The sequence below is a fragment of the Glycine soja genome, chromosome 15, assembly GCF_004193775.1.
Source record: "Glycine soja cultivar W05 chromosome 15, ASM419377v2, whole genome shotgun sequence".
Classification (NCBI taxonomy): Eukaryota; Viridiplantae; Streptophyta; class Magnoliopsida; order Fabales; family Fabaceae; genus Glycine; species Glycine soja.
Genome location: NC_041016.1, coordinates 37,886,582 through 37,902,208, shown reverse-complemented (window position 1 = coordinate 37,902,208; position 15,627 = coordinate 37,886,582). Strand labels below are relative to the sequence as shown.

At 39.1% G+C, this 15,627-nt stretch overlaps 1 non-coding gene across 1 annotated transcript; it reads left to right on the top strand.

Moving 5' to 3' along the window:
* Window positions 1-2,336: 2,336 nt before the first annotated feature.
* LOC114388766 lies at window positions 2,337-2,443 on the top strand. The gene has a single exon (XR_003661563.1). It is a non-coding gene; the product is annotated as a small nucleolar RNA R71 (small nucleolar RNA).
* The last annotated feature ends 13,184 nt before the right edge of the window (window positions 2,444-15,627 follow it).

The window sequence follows — 15,627 nt, the reverse complement described above, 5'->3', positions numbered from 1 at the left end:
GATAAATGATTCCAGCTTGCAAAAGCTTGGTTATCGCCTTCTTCACTACATCAAGAGTCACCGGGTTGAGTCTTCTCTGTGGCTGTCTTACTGGTTTAGCTCCATCCTCTAAATTTATTCGATGCATACATGTGGATGGGCTAATACCAGGAATGTCCGCCAGGGTCCAGCCTATAGCCTTCTTATGCTTCTTGAGCACTGACAACAACTTCTCCTCTTGCTCATCAGCAAGGGAGGCAGATATAATCACTGGAAAACTCTTGCTATCATCCAAGTAAGCGTATTTTAAATTTGATGGCAGAGGCTTCAATTCTGGTGTGGTCGGCTGGACAGTGGTAGAAGGAGATGGTTTCTCAGCCTTGACCTCATAAAGAAAGTCAGAGGTATGTGTACTTCCTGAAACATGGTTCGTCCTATCTGACTCTATAAAATCAATCTCAAGAGGTAAAACACCACCACCAGGCATGCAATCAATATCACTCTCAGATTCACTCTCAGCATCAAATTCAGACATATGATCAAGTACAATTTCAGACTCAATGCATGAAGAGTGAGAGGCATGCAGATTAGAATAAAGATCAGTCATGTATTCATCAACAACATGGTCAATTATTTCAGCATGAAATACAGAAAGATCTTCAGATGGGTATTTCATAGCATCCAGAATATTAAAATGAACAGTTATATCACCAAACTCGATAGACAGTGTGCCTGCATAAACATCTATCTTAGTTCTAGCAGTTTTCATAAAGGGTCTGCCTAGAATGATGGGAACTGATCCATGAGAAAATCCATCTTCCATATTCAAGATATGGAAGATCAGTTCACCAACTCTAACTAAGACATCTTCTATGAAACCAACAGGATAGGCAACACTTCTATTAGCTAAATGAATTACCACATCAGTTGACTGCAAGGGACCTAGAGATAGAGAATTAAAAATAGACAGAGGCATAACACTAACAGAAGCTCCTAAATCTAGCATGGCATTGTCAAACTTACTATTCCCTATGATACAAGGTATGCTGAATGTACCTGGATCTTTGCATTTTTCAGGAATTTGAGGAACAGATTTACCAATCAATGCGGAGACATTTCTGCCCATGCTAATCCGTTCACTTCCTTTAAGCTTCCGCTTATTAGTGCACAGCTCCTTCAAGAATTTGGCATATCTTGGAATTTGCTTTATTGCATCCAACAGAGGTATGTTTACCTTTACCTTTCTAAACGTTTCCAAGATCTCTTTCTCTGCCTCTTCCATTTTTTTGTTGGAAACTGCTCTTGGAGGGAATGGAAGAGGGGGAATGTGCTGCTTCTGCAAATCAGAATTACCTGTGGAAGAAGATTCACCTGCACAGAAATTGTTAGGTAAATTTTTGTCATCACCTTTTTCTGGAATAGAGTGAAGTTTGGCAGGTTCATTTGCAGATGAGGAAGGTGCTACGGGTTGAGGTCCTTGACATTGCTTTCCCGACCTCAATGAAATGGCACTGACATTTTTGGGGTTTTGGACAGCTTGAGAAGGCAGCTTGTCAGAATTCTGGGACTGTTGTTGATTCAATTGAGTAGCTAATTGTCCCATCTGATTGGTTAAGCTCTGAATGGAGGCTCTGGTCTCTTGCTGAAACTGCATGTTCTGCATAGTCATTTGCCTCACAAGTTCTTCGAGGGAAGGTTGTGGAGGGGCCTCAACTGTTGGCTGTTTCTGGGGTTGTTGCTGTTGTTGGATTGGTGGAGGAATGTATGGTCTGCTTGGGCCAGCAGCATTTTGGAAGGAAGGAGCAGGCTGCTGTTGTTGCTGAGGGCTGGACCATCTGAGGTTAGGGTGATTCCTCCATCCAGGGTTGTATCTGTTGCTGGAAAGGTCATAATTGTTCTGCTGTGGTTGATTTTGCTGCTGAGGTTGAGGAGGTCTATTGTAAATATTTGCAGCATAAGCTTCAGGCTGCTCAATTGCTCCAGGTTGCTGCATGGAAGGGCAAAGGTCTATATGGTGGTCAGCAGAGGAGCACAAACCACAAACCCTTGCGACAGGTACAGATTTCTGATTCAAGGCCAGCTGGGTTACCAAGTTGACCAACGCATCCAGTTTGCCTTCAAGCTTCTTAGTTTCAGATGATGCAGATGGGTTTGTAGCTACCTCATGCACTCCTCTAATGACTATGGCATCATTTCTGGCACTAAACTGCTGGGAGTTGGAGGCCATCTTCTCAATTAAATTTCTGGCTTCAGCAGGAGTCATGTCTCCAAGGGCTCCACCACTGGCAGCATCTATCATACTTCTCTCCATATTACTGAGTCCTTCATAAAAATATTGGAGAAGAAGCTGCTTTGAAATCTGATGGTGGGGGCAACTGGCACATAGTTTCTTAAATCTCTCCCAGTACTCATACAGGCTCTCTCCACTGAGTTGCCTAATACCTGAGATATCCTTCCTGATGGCTGTGGTCCTGGAAGCAGGGAAAATTTTTTCTAAGAATACTCTCTTAAGGTCATCCCAGCTCGTGATGGACCTTGGAGCAAGGTAATACAGCCAGTCCTTTGCCACTCCCTCTAATGAATGAGGAAAATCCTTCAGAAATATGTGATCCTCTTGGACATCTGGGGGTTTCATGGTAGAGCAGACAATGTGAAATTCTTTCAAATGTTTGTGCGGGTCTTCACCTGCAAGGCCATGAAACTTTGGAAGCAAATGAATCAGTCCAATCTTAAGAACATATGGGACATCCTCATCAGGGTATTGGATGCAGAAGCTTTCGTAGGTGAAATCAGGTGCAGCCATTTCCCTTAGAGTCCTCTCACGAGGTGGAGGTTGTGCCATGTTCTCAGAATGTGCAAAATCAGAATGCTCAGAATCAGAATGCTCAAAATTATAATGCTCAAGATCAGGATGTTCAAAATCACCAATAACAGAATGCACAGATTCACCAGTTATGGAATGCTCAGAATGATCAAAAGGTATAAAATGATGCCTAACTAATCTATGAAATGTCCTATCTATCTCAGGATCAAAGGGTTGTAAGTCAGATGGATTGCCTCTAGTCATACACTACATTCAGCATGCACACAACTAGTTGCCTTGTCATGTAAATAAAGGTGTAGGTTTGAACTACAGCTACCCTCAAATGATATCCAAATGACTTGAAATTTTGTGAGCAACCTTATAAAATGATGAGAAGATAGCACAAAAAATTTCAGACAAAAATTCGAAGTCTAACTATGAAAGCTAAAAATGGTAGGTTAAGAAAAATAAGTGAATAAAACTGGTAAAATAAAAAACTTTTGACAAAATTTGCTAGTTTTTTGGAACATTCAAATCTGACCAAACTAAGGGCTCTAGCTATTTTTCCCACAAAATATGGATTAAAAGAAGTTACCACAAAAAAATTCAGCCAAAAATAACAACCCTAGCTACTAAAACAAAAAATCCCAAATAATTCAGCATGGGTGGTCGCTAAAATCCGTCTCTAGCTGATTTCTACTACTACCCTGTTTTTCCGCAAGCTGATTTCTACTACTACTCTGTTTTCAAGCACAATCTTCACAGCAAAACACCCAAGACTGAAACAGGGGAAACGCTTAATGGTAAAACTGAAACAGAACACACATTAAACAAAATACCAGGACACTAATCAACACTAACGCACATACTAACACAATACTAACAATTAAACATAAAACACGAAAGGATTAAACACACAACAATAGCTAGCTATTATGAACCTTTGGACACTGCTCCCCGGCAACGGCGCCAAATTTGATCGAGGCCGTACCCGAATCAAATAAACATGAAAATGCAGTAACTAGGAAGTGATCCTAGGTCGTTTCCCAACGAGCAGTGACAAGCCAAATGTTCATAATATATTTGCAGTAACAGTAACAGTAACGATGGGGGGGGGGGGGTTTGGTTGTTTGGTAATTAAAGAGCATAACAAATAAAATGGAATACGAAACTACTAATACTAAAAACGGGTTGTTTCCTCTGATTCAGAAGCCACTCTCTTATCCTGGGTTATGGAGAATTCGTCCCTAACAGTCAACCACTTAATCCAACCCTATTTCAATTTACTAAGCGAAAATCAACTTAGGGTTTTCAATACGTGATTAGGCACCACATACACCAGTTAGCCCTTCGTCCATTAAGCATGAACGCAAGTTAGGCTCAGAGGCAATTAATCGAACACGAAGCGTGCACTAATTAATATTCACGAAATTGGGATAACTGGTGAAGGGAAAACTGCCAGGAAACCACATTGCAAGCGAAACCTCAAAGAGAGTTGGGCTTCGTCCTCAAAAGGAACAACACCAGAAAATCTAGCCTTCCATTAATCAATAGAGAACGAAATTATAGATTGAAGAACGAAATTTTATTGCTAAAATGAAAAGTCAAAACTGGAATTGCAAAACAAAAAAGTGTCTAAGAAAAGCCTAAAACTAAAAACGAAAATAGGAGAGAGAAGAAGAGAGAGAGAGAGAGAGAGAGACTAAAACTAAAAACGAATAATCGAAGAGAGAGCCTAAACTAGAACCTTGGTGCTGTTATATAGTTTTTCAGTCCCAAAGCTTACAAATCTGTTTTAAATCCAGACCCATAAATAAATTAAATTCAAATCTAGATAAGATAAGATAAGATCTAGATTAAATAATATCTAGATGAGAAATTCAAATCTAGATAAGATAAGATAAGATCTAGATTAAATAATATCTACATGAGAAATTCAAATCTAGATAAGATAAGATCTAGATTAAATAATATCTAGATGAGAAATTCAAATCTAGATAAGATAAGATCTAGATTAAATAATATCTAGATGAGATCAAATCTAAATAATATCTAGATAAGATAAAGATAAGATAAGATCTAATTTTGTAGAATAAAATAGTATGTCCTCTTCAAGTCCAAGCTCAATTCTGGATTCAAGCCCAAGCCCAATTCTGGATTCAAACCCAATGCTTCATTAATTCCTGAAATTAGATTAAAAACATCAAATTAGCTGAATGGGCCCAAATAATAAAACTGCCTAATAAATTTGACAATTAAGACTAATCAGTATTTAAAATGGGGCAAAAAGGGTTAAGAAATAGGAGAAAATGATGGCACATCACACACCCTCGCCTTCAGAGGGTTACATCCCCTCACCTTCAGAGGACTTCACGTCCTCGCCTTCATAGGGCTACATGCCCTCACCTTCAGAGGACTGCACGTCCTCACCTTCAGAGGACTACACGTCCTCACCTTCGGATACACGTCCTCACCTTAAGAGGGTTGCACACCCTCGCCTTCAGAGGACTACACGTTCTCGCCGTCAAAAGGTCATGTACCTTCGCCTTTGTAGGGCTACACGCCCTCACCTTCAGAGGACTACACATCCTCGCCTTTAGAGGATGACACGTTCTCTCCATCAGAGGACTACATGTCCCCCATTTTCAGAGGGCCGCACGCCCTCACCTTTAGAGGATTACACGTCCTCACCTTCAAAGGGTCATGTACCTTCACCTTCAGAGGACTACACGTCCTCGCCTTCAAAGGGTCATGTACCTTCACCTTCAGAGGACTACACGTCCTCGCCGTCAAAGGGTCATGTACCTTCGCCTTTGTAGGGCTACACGTCCTCACCTTCAGAGGACTACACGTCCTCGCCTTTAGAGGATGACACGTTCTCGCCATCAGAGGACTACATGTCCCCCATTTTCAAAGGGCGACATGCCCTCACTTTTAGAGGATTGCACGTCCTCACCATCATAGGACTGCACTGCCTCGCCTTCAAAAGGCGACACGTCCTGAACTTCGGAGGGCTGCACGCCCTTGCCTTTAGAGGGCTACGCTTCCTCACTTTCAGTGGGCTCCATATTCACACCTTAAGATAATTTAAGGTCCTCTACCCTTAATGCTTAACCGAGACTTGCGCTCCTGGTTAAGGGGCCAGTAGTTTCCCTTTATCAGTTCTTTTTCCTGGGCCACCCCTTGATATTGGAGGAGGGCCAACTGTGCGAGCAAAACCAGAGAGGGAGGCTATCACGCAACTACTATGCATACCGGGGCAAGATTTCACCCGTGTCGCTGCAAAGAGACAAGTGTGGATCATGCGCACCAACATGACCCCTCTTACACAGATATGGATAACGTTGCTATTTAGCAACATCCTGCCCAGCGACCGCAATGCCGATCTCCCCCTGCAGATGTATCAGTTGGTCTGTGTCGTCCCGACATAGGTAAGTATGCATATGGTTCAACTGATTTCTTATACCATCCACTATTTGCAGGGATCGTGCTCACAAGACTCCCAGCGGACCCGGAGAAGTCCAACAGGGTCTTGGGGTTTCCAGCTCTGATTACGGGCTTTTGTCAGTTCTACGGAGTGCCTGTCACCCCCGGCAAGGTCATCAGGTCCCCTACTAATCAAGCTTTCATCAAGAAGTACTACGCCCCCAGGCAGGCGCAGGGCGAAACACCACAACAGCCTGGGGATGGCCAGCAACAGGCAACAAATGCACCGTCGCCACCTCCAGAGCCCCTCAGCTCATCCATAAAAAGGTTAGAGTATTGCCTACGACACATGGCCGACCAATAGGCGACCAAGTCCAAAGCCAAAGGTAAGCAAAGTACTAGGTCCGTGACCGACAAGTCATCAGGCGTCCAGCTCAAGACGTTAAAGAAGCGCTACTAGGAGGCAACCTTGTAACTTTTAAATTTCTGCTTGTTATTTGATCACCTTTTGTTTCTCAAGTCATAGTAGGACACACCTAGTTGCTCATGATCCTAGGAATTTAAATAAAACGAGCACAAGCTCGGGAGGTAGTCATACCTCACAAAATATATATATGTATGTTTAGGTAGAAAGATACCTTCGATATGCATGTATGTAACAAAAAATACTTCACAAAATATATATATGTATGTTTAGGTAGAAAGATACCTTGGATATGCATGTATGTAACAAAAAAATACTTCACAAAATATATATATATGTATGTTTAGGTAGAAAGATACCTTGGATATGCATGTATGTAACAAAAAATACTTCACAAAATATATATATGTATATCTAGGATATGCATGTATGTAACAAAAAAAATACTTCACAAAATATATATGTATGTTTAGGTAGAAAGATACCTTGGATATGCATGTATATAGCAAAAATACCTTACAAAACATATATATGTATGTTTAGGTAGCAAGATACCTTGGATATGCATGTATATAGCAAAAATACCTCACAAAAATATACACATGTTTAGGTAGCAAAATACCTCATGAAAAAAAAGGAAAAAACAAAAACAAACAAGAAAAAGAAATAAACAAATGATAATGATAAAAGAAAAAGAGAAAAGAGAAAAATAAGTTGTCTAGCTGAAAAACCAACATGCTTTTGAAAAGAGATGACTTCCAACTTTTCTTTGAAAAATTTACTGATCATGACTAGTTTTTGGAAAAAATGTGTATACACCTGAAGGGTGAATGCTGTGAAAATTTTCCGAAGACCCAAAATGGACTCGGATAAATGCACAAATTGATAAAAGAACATATTTTGGAAACATTGGGTTGACTTAAAATAGAGGAAATGAATCCTGAGCCCTAGCATCGCATGACCATAAACATTTGACACTTGAGTGTCCACATAGGTGCATGCATGACCAGTTTTGCATAAAATTTCCAAATCATCATGTTTGCATTCGTGTCATGGAAATAATGTGGGGCATCCCTGTTATCCATGAACCAAACCAAACCATGACATGTGTCATGTCTATCCATTTTACAAGCCTTGAGCCAAAAATCCTAACTTACCATAAACATTGACCCAGGGTGAGAATGTCAATCCTTACCCTCGGAAGAAAAAGAGTGGGAGAAAGCAAAAAAAGAAAAGAAGGAAAATTCCCAAATCAAAGAGTGGGAGAAAGCAAAAAAAAAAAGAAAGAAAAGAAGGAAAATTCCCAAATCAAAGAGTGGGAGGAAGAAAAGGAAGGAAAGAAAATTTCCGATCAAGGATCGAAGGAAAACAGAGGAAAGGTGCAGAAAGGTCGTTGGACCAGATGATATCTGAACAATACAGAATTGTCACCAAATAAACATAAAGACGGAAAGGAAACCACGACCTAAAGTGGTTTTCTCCCTTAGATTGCCAACCAAAATCTTGTGCGTCGGTGACTTGTTCGCCTCGCGTAAAACAAAAACAGAAAAGAAAAAGGCCAGAAAACTTAGAGCCAAATTTCCCATCAAAAGAACCCAATTCCCAAGAAAAGTCCTATTGATCCATGATCGCGCATGTAATCTTTGATTTGATAGGAAATGATTTGCAAAGTCAAGTCATGACATATCTATGGTTTGGAATTAGGATGAAACACTTACCTGTGCGAGATTGATACACTTTGAGTGAGTTTTTTCTATTTTTGCTAAACCTAGTGTTTCCTCTAAATGGTCATTTAGAAACGAAATGCTAACATCCAAAATCTCATTTGAGGCTATGGGAGGATTTCATTAGCATACTCCCCTTCCCCGGTAGACACATTGTTTTTCATCCGAAAGGCATATGTTGCTCTGATTAATTGGAAGTTTTCTCTCTTTACTAAAGCATGTTCGCATTTTAGTGAAGAAAACACTGAGACTATTTTTTTTAGTCTCACAAGTTATCCAGAACTACGTAGGTCTGAATTCCTCATTTGAGGATACGTAGGAGCAAGAGCCTCGCTTTTGTCGGCTGCCCCACAAGATCTGTCATACTGACACTGGAGTCACGTGACATGCAGAGATACCCAAGTGGTTGTCCGCACTTTCAAAACTTTCTTTTGCTATCTGTAAGACAGAAAGCCTGATAGCATGCAGAGACTAACGTCGTCTTCTGCACCCTTCGTCAGTCGCGGCCCAACAAGCCCGTTGACACGCGGAGATTTACGTCATCTTCCGCGCTCACAAGATCTGTCATACTGACATTTGAGTCACGCTGACGGGCAGAAATACCCGAGTGGTTATCCGTATAAACATTCTTTTGCTATCTGTAAGACAGAAAGCCTGATAGCATGCAGAGACTAACGTCGTCTTCTGCACCCTTCGTCAATCGCGGCCCAACAAGCCCGTTGACACGTGGAGATTTACGTCATCTTCCGTGCTCACAAGATCTGTCATACTGACATTTGAGTCACGCTGACGGGCGAAAATACCCAAGTGGTTATCCGTATAAACATTTTTTTGCTATCTATAAGACAGAAAGCCTGATAGCATGCAGAGACTAACGTCTTCTTCTGCACCATTCGTCAATCGCGGCCCAACAAGACCGTTGACACGCGGAGATTTACGTCATCTTCCGCGCTCACAAGATCTGTCATACTGACATTTGTGTCACGCTGACGGGCGGAGATACCCGAGTGGTTATCCGTATAAACTTTCTTTTGCTATCTCTAAGACTCAAAGCATGATAGCAAGCTGAGTGGGTAAATGCGCAGATACATATTCTGTGCCCTTTATCATTCAGGAACAACAATCTGAGTGGATAAACGTGCAAATACATATTCTGCGCCCTTTATCATTCAGGAACAACAAGCTGAGTGGCTAAACGTGTAGAAATAGATTATGCGCCCTTTATCATTCAGATTTCGCAAGTTGGGTGATAAACGCGCAGAGACAAATTCTGCGCCCTTTGTCATTCAGCACACCTTTTCGCCACCCAGGCTCGATCGTGTCCAACAAAATGCAGAGACAAATTATGGTCATTCTGCGTCTTGTATCAACCAAGAGAAACAAGTTCGACAGTATCGGAATGATGTGTCGGTACTGATCATTTTCAGATTTTTGCAGGTTCCGCGGGCAGGAAGATTCACTGGCCGAAAGGTGTTTCGCTCGAACGAAATTAGTGTCTTATCTTTACTTCCCTTTTATCTCCAATAAAAGACAAGTAAAGAGGGGCAATTGTCATACCCTAATTTCGTCCGGGGATCTTTGCTTGGTGGCATGCAACTTTCATTTGACCATTTTGAGGTACTTGGCACCCATCGTTAGGCAATTCGTGAAGTTCCGTGACATGCCGAAACTCAAAAGGAAGCATTGTTGCACAATTCGTGAGGTTACGTAACATTCCGTAAGTCAAAAAGGGGATGATTATGTAATCCGCAAGGTTTCATAACCTTACGGGAAAAAAATAAGTGTCGTTACGAAATTCGTAAAGTTTCGTAACGTTACGGAAAAAGAATTAGCAAAAAAAAGGGAAAGGGGGTGTATTTAGTAAAATGGGGGGTGCAAATAGTAATTTTCGAATCTGGCCCTTCTAGAGGTTTTTGGGCAACTTCTTGCGTAAGGTGGAAGCAACCTAGCTCGCCTGGGCGAGCTAGGTGGCAACCATCTCCCCCGTTTTGTTAAAAAATGGGATTTTGGGGCTTCCGGGACACCCATAATGCTTCCGTAAAATTCACATAACCCTAAATAAGCATATTTAACTTAATACGGGTGAGAGGGAAGAGAAAAAAAGAAGAAAATCAAGTCCTATATGCTTCCGTAACTTTTCCGTAAATTACGAAAGAATGGGGGGTGAGCTTATCCAAATTGTGGGGTGCAAATAGCAATTTTGAAATTTTGAATTGGGCCTTCCAGAATGATTTTTGAAGCTGGATTGCTTTTGGAGGAAGCAACCCAGCTCGCCTGGGCGAGCTGGGCGGCAACTTCCTCCCCCTTTTTCCTATAAATAGGCTGAATGGGGCTGTTCTAAGGGTTCCGGATCCCCCTGGTGATGTATTTCAGCTGTTTTGGGTGAAAAAAAATTGTTTCCGTGAAGAAAATCCAAGCTGAGGTGCTTCCGTAACGCTTCCGAGATGTTTCCGTAAGCAAATCCGTGAAGGTTTTCCTCCGTTATTCACCGTTCTTCATCCGTTCTTCGTTCTTCAACGGGTAAGTTTCCAAATCGAGCTTTTCAATTCATTCTATGTACCCGTGGTGGTCCCCATTTGTTTTGTGTACATTTATTCTCGTTTCATTTACTTTCTGTACCCCCTTTTGACGTGCTTCAGTCATTTGCTTAAGTCATTTTCTCGCCTAAATCAAAAATAAAATAAATTTCCGCTGATCGTTTGAATTGTAATATCCGTTAATTTCGTTTAAAATGAAATCTGACTGTTCGGTCATGCCGTAACTACGTTGGAAACCAAAAAGAGGTAAAATAATAATATAATAATAAAAATATCTTTTAGTAAAATAAAAAAAATAAAAAATCAATCGGACGTTTCTCTTTGGGATTTTTCTTTCTTAATCGAACCGACTAATAACCAAAGTGAAACTAAGGCTAAAATAAAAAACCAAAACTTTTCTCATCACCTAAAAAAGCCATTTTCAAAGGTCCAACGCCTTGAAATGGTCTTTCCCGCTTTTATTAGTTAAGTGTAGGTTTCTAAAGGCCTAAAATCAACATGTAACTTATTACCTCTTTCAAAAATAAAGAGAACATTAATGGTCCAATGCCTTAATGTCTTCTCTCTTTTCAAAAGAATCGAAAGTTTGTTTAATGGTCCGACGCCTTAAATGACCTTTCATTCAATAAAAACATGTCTTGCAAAAAGGATAAAGACAACTTAACCAAACACTTTGTTCACAAAGAACTACGTAGGTCTGATTTCCTTATCGCAATTAAGGAATACGTAGGAGCAAGGGAAACACCCTCGTCGACCGCAAAAAGATAAAAAATATAAAAAGGAATAAAGACGTAAAAGGAAACTTAAAAATTGAAGTCATGTTTGCACATTTAATTAAAGGCTGTCGTCTCATGTGACGGACGCGTGGGATGCTAATACCTTCCCCGTGCGTAAATACAACTCCCGAACCTTTCACTTAAAGTTCGTAGATCACGTCTTTTCCGGTTTTTCCGACGTTTTCCTCAAATAAACGTTGGTGGCGACTCCGCGCGTATTCCTTTCTTGGAACACGCACCCGCGAGTCACGCGTCGCCCTCCCGCCGAAGGGTAGGTTGCGACACATGGTAACCTTGACAAATGCATGACATAACCGAGTTGGTGAGAGCCTTGCCAATGTACCATGGCAAGGGGTGTACTCCTAATATTCATCCAACTAAATTGTGTAAGTCCATTGAACTTTGGGAGTTCCAATGGGAGCATGCCCGAATATACAATGAATTAAGAACTAGTTCGATAAGGTTACAAGTAAGACTCATGAGAATTCCACCCAAAGATGATTTTTTGTGACCAAAGGTCATTTGGTTGTTGGTTTTAGTAGAGGAGGGAAACTCACATGCATCCAACATTTTTGCAGAAAAAATTAATGATTTGGTGCTAACAATAAAGATGGAATAAAATGGTCATGACAAATGCTAAGGATGTGGATGGGCTTGTTTGACAAAGAGAAGATTCTCAAAGGATGTTACATGAGTTCAAGTGTATATAAGGGTTAGATTTATATTGAGTCACTACTCTAAGTCTTAATCATTTTGTTGTATATAAGAGGGTAGACTAGGCTTGCATTTTTTTATGTATTATTCTTTTGTATGTGACTATAAGTGTATTATGTATACAATTTCAACGATGTAAACATGTATTTACCTTTGAAGAGTAAAGTGTGAGTGTATGAATGTGGTTTTGATGATGCCAAAGTAGAATTCATACAAGGTTGCTTCAACAAACATTCAAAGGTTAAGCATTGCTTCAAGATTAATTCAAGGTCAAGCAAACAAGATTAAGAAAAAGATAATACCTCAAACAATCTCATTGGTTGATTGGTTTTTGCCTTAAAAAAAATTGTTTCCAAGAGAGCAAAGGCTCTGGTAATCGATTACAAGGAGCTGTAATTGATTACCAGAAGACAAGTTTGCAAACAGCTTTCAAAAAGGGTTTTGAATTTTAATTTTGAATCTTGTAATCAATTATTAGATGCTTGTAATTGATTACAAGTAACGACACTTCGGAAAAACGCTTTGAAAATTCATGACCCTTCAAAATATAACTGTGTAATCAATTACCAGTGAAAAGATTTCAGAAAAGCTTTTTGAAAAGACACATCTCTTCAAACCATTTTGAAAAGGCACGATCGGCCTATATATATGTGTGTTTGACTTCAAAAAGCATGAGAGAGATATTCTAAGAGAACTTAATTGTCAAATGCTCTCTCAACAAATCTTGGCCAAACACTTGTAAATCTATTGAGAATCCTTCTAGGAACTTCAATTTGTATCATCTACTCTAAAGGAGAAAAATCTTTCTATTCATCTCATAGACTTAATTGTAATCAAGAGACTGATTGTCTCTTAGATTGTGATAATTGTAATCAAGAGACTGGTTGTCTCTTGGAGAATCTTGAACACAAGGGAGATGGATCCCAAGGTGTGTTCAAAGTCTATAAAGGATTTATAGAGATAGTGGAAAATCTCAAGTGGGTTACTCGAGGACTGGACGTAGGCACGGGAAGTGGTCGAACCAGTATAAATTGAATTTGTAATTCTCTCTTCCCTTATCTTATTTAGTTTATTGCAATCAATTTTGTTTTGCACGTTTAAAGAACATTATTAAATTGATTATTACTTCTTCTTCTGCATTCTGAACTTATCATCTAAAAGGGGGTTAAAAGCTTGTTAGTAAGAAATTTTGTAAGACTTAATTCACCCCCCCTCTTAAGTTATTAAGGCCACTTATCCTACAAGTGGTGTTAGAGCAGTATTCTTGTTTAAAATTGAAAAACTTCAAGAATAATTATGGCCTCATCTGACTTTCCATTTTCTGAGGGAAATTCTATTAATAGGCCTCTTGTTTTCAATGGTGAGGGTTATCATTATGGAAAACCCGAATGCAGATCTTTGTAGAAGACATATATTTAAATATATGGGAAGCCATTAGAATTGGTCCCTTCATTCCTACAATGGTAGTGGGAAATGCAACTATAAAAAAACCTAGAGAAGAATTGGATGATGATGAAAGAAGAAGGGTTCAATACAATTTAAAGGCAAAAATATAATCACTTCTGCATTAGGCATGGATGAATATTTCAGAGTCTCAAATTGTAAAAATGCAAAAGAAATGTGGGATACATTACAAGTAACCCATGAAGGCACAACTGATGCCAAGTGATCAAGAATAAACACTCTCACACATGAATATGAACTATTTAGAATGAATGAAAATGAGACCATACAAGACATGCAAAAGAGATTTACGCATATAATTAATCATCTTGCATCATTGGGAAAAATATTTCCTAATGAAGATCTCATTAACAAAGTGCTGAGATGTTTAAGCAGGAAATGGCAACCAAAAGTAACAACAATTGCAGAATCAAGAGATCTTACTTACATGTCTCTTGCAACTCTTTTTGGAAAGCTTCAGGAACATGAGATGGAACTTATTAGACTCCATCAACATGAAGAGAATAACAAAAAGAATAAAGGAATTGCACTCAGAGCCTCATCATCTTTTATTCAAGAAGAAAGTGACAAAGAGGACTTGAATGAAATAGAAGAAGATGATGATTTCAGATTTTTTGTGAAGAGATTCAATAAATTTCTTAGAAACAAAGGAAATCAAAGGAGATCAAACATCAATCCAAAGAAGAAAGGAGAAGATTCCTCCTTAGCCCCAAAATGTTATGAATGCGATCAACCTGGGCACTTGAGATTTGATTGTCTTGTCTTTAAAAGAAGAATGGAAAAATCTGACAAGAGAAATTTCAAAGAAAAGAAAGAATACATCACTTGGGAAGATAATGACATGGATTCATCAAGTGATTCAGAAAATGAAATCATAAATCTAGGCCTCATGACCAAAGACTATGAAAGCGGAGAAGAGGTAATGTCTTCTAACTATGATTTATCTATTTCTTTTGATGAACTTCAAGATGCATTTAATGGCTTGGATAAAGAATCTGTCAAACTTGCCTAATTAGTTTCATATTCTAAGAAAACTATTTCAAGTTTAGAAAAGGAAATTTTGAAATTAAATGTAGAGTTAGAAAATCTTAAATCTGAAGTTAATATTTTAAAATCAGTAGATAAAAACCAATCTTCTACAAAATGCTCAATACAAGAAAACAATAAAGCATCTCATTCATGTGAATGTTGTGATAAATTCAAAGAAGAAATTGTAGATTTAAAAATTTCCCTTGGCAAATTTACTCTTGGTAAAAATAATTTAATATTATATTAGCAAAACAAAGATGTGTTTTTGATATGGCTGGATTTGGATATAATCCTAAATATCAACAAAAGATGCATAAAAATTTCTTTGCCTCCACTCAAAAGGCTAGTTCTCCCTTGTTAACATGCTTTTACTATGGTATGAAAGATCATAGTGCATCAACATGTTATATTAGAAAGAATGGTAGTATCATTGGAAGAATGGTATGGGTTCCAAAAGGATCCTTAGTCAAGACTAATATTCAAGAACCCAAGAAAATTTGGGTACCAAAATCAAAATATGATTATATGAATGATGGACTCCTTGAAGCAAAGTTGGTACATTGATAGCGATTGCTCCAAACACATGGCAGGAGATGCATCAAAGTTTATTTATATTTCTCCCAAAGATAGTGAATATATGACTTATGGAGACAACAACAAAGGTAAAATTGTTAGAGTTGAAAAAATAGGTACGAATCTCTCTACCTCCATAGAAAATGTTTTACTTATTGATGGTCTTAAGCATAGTATA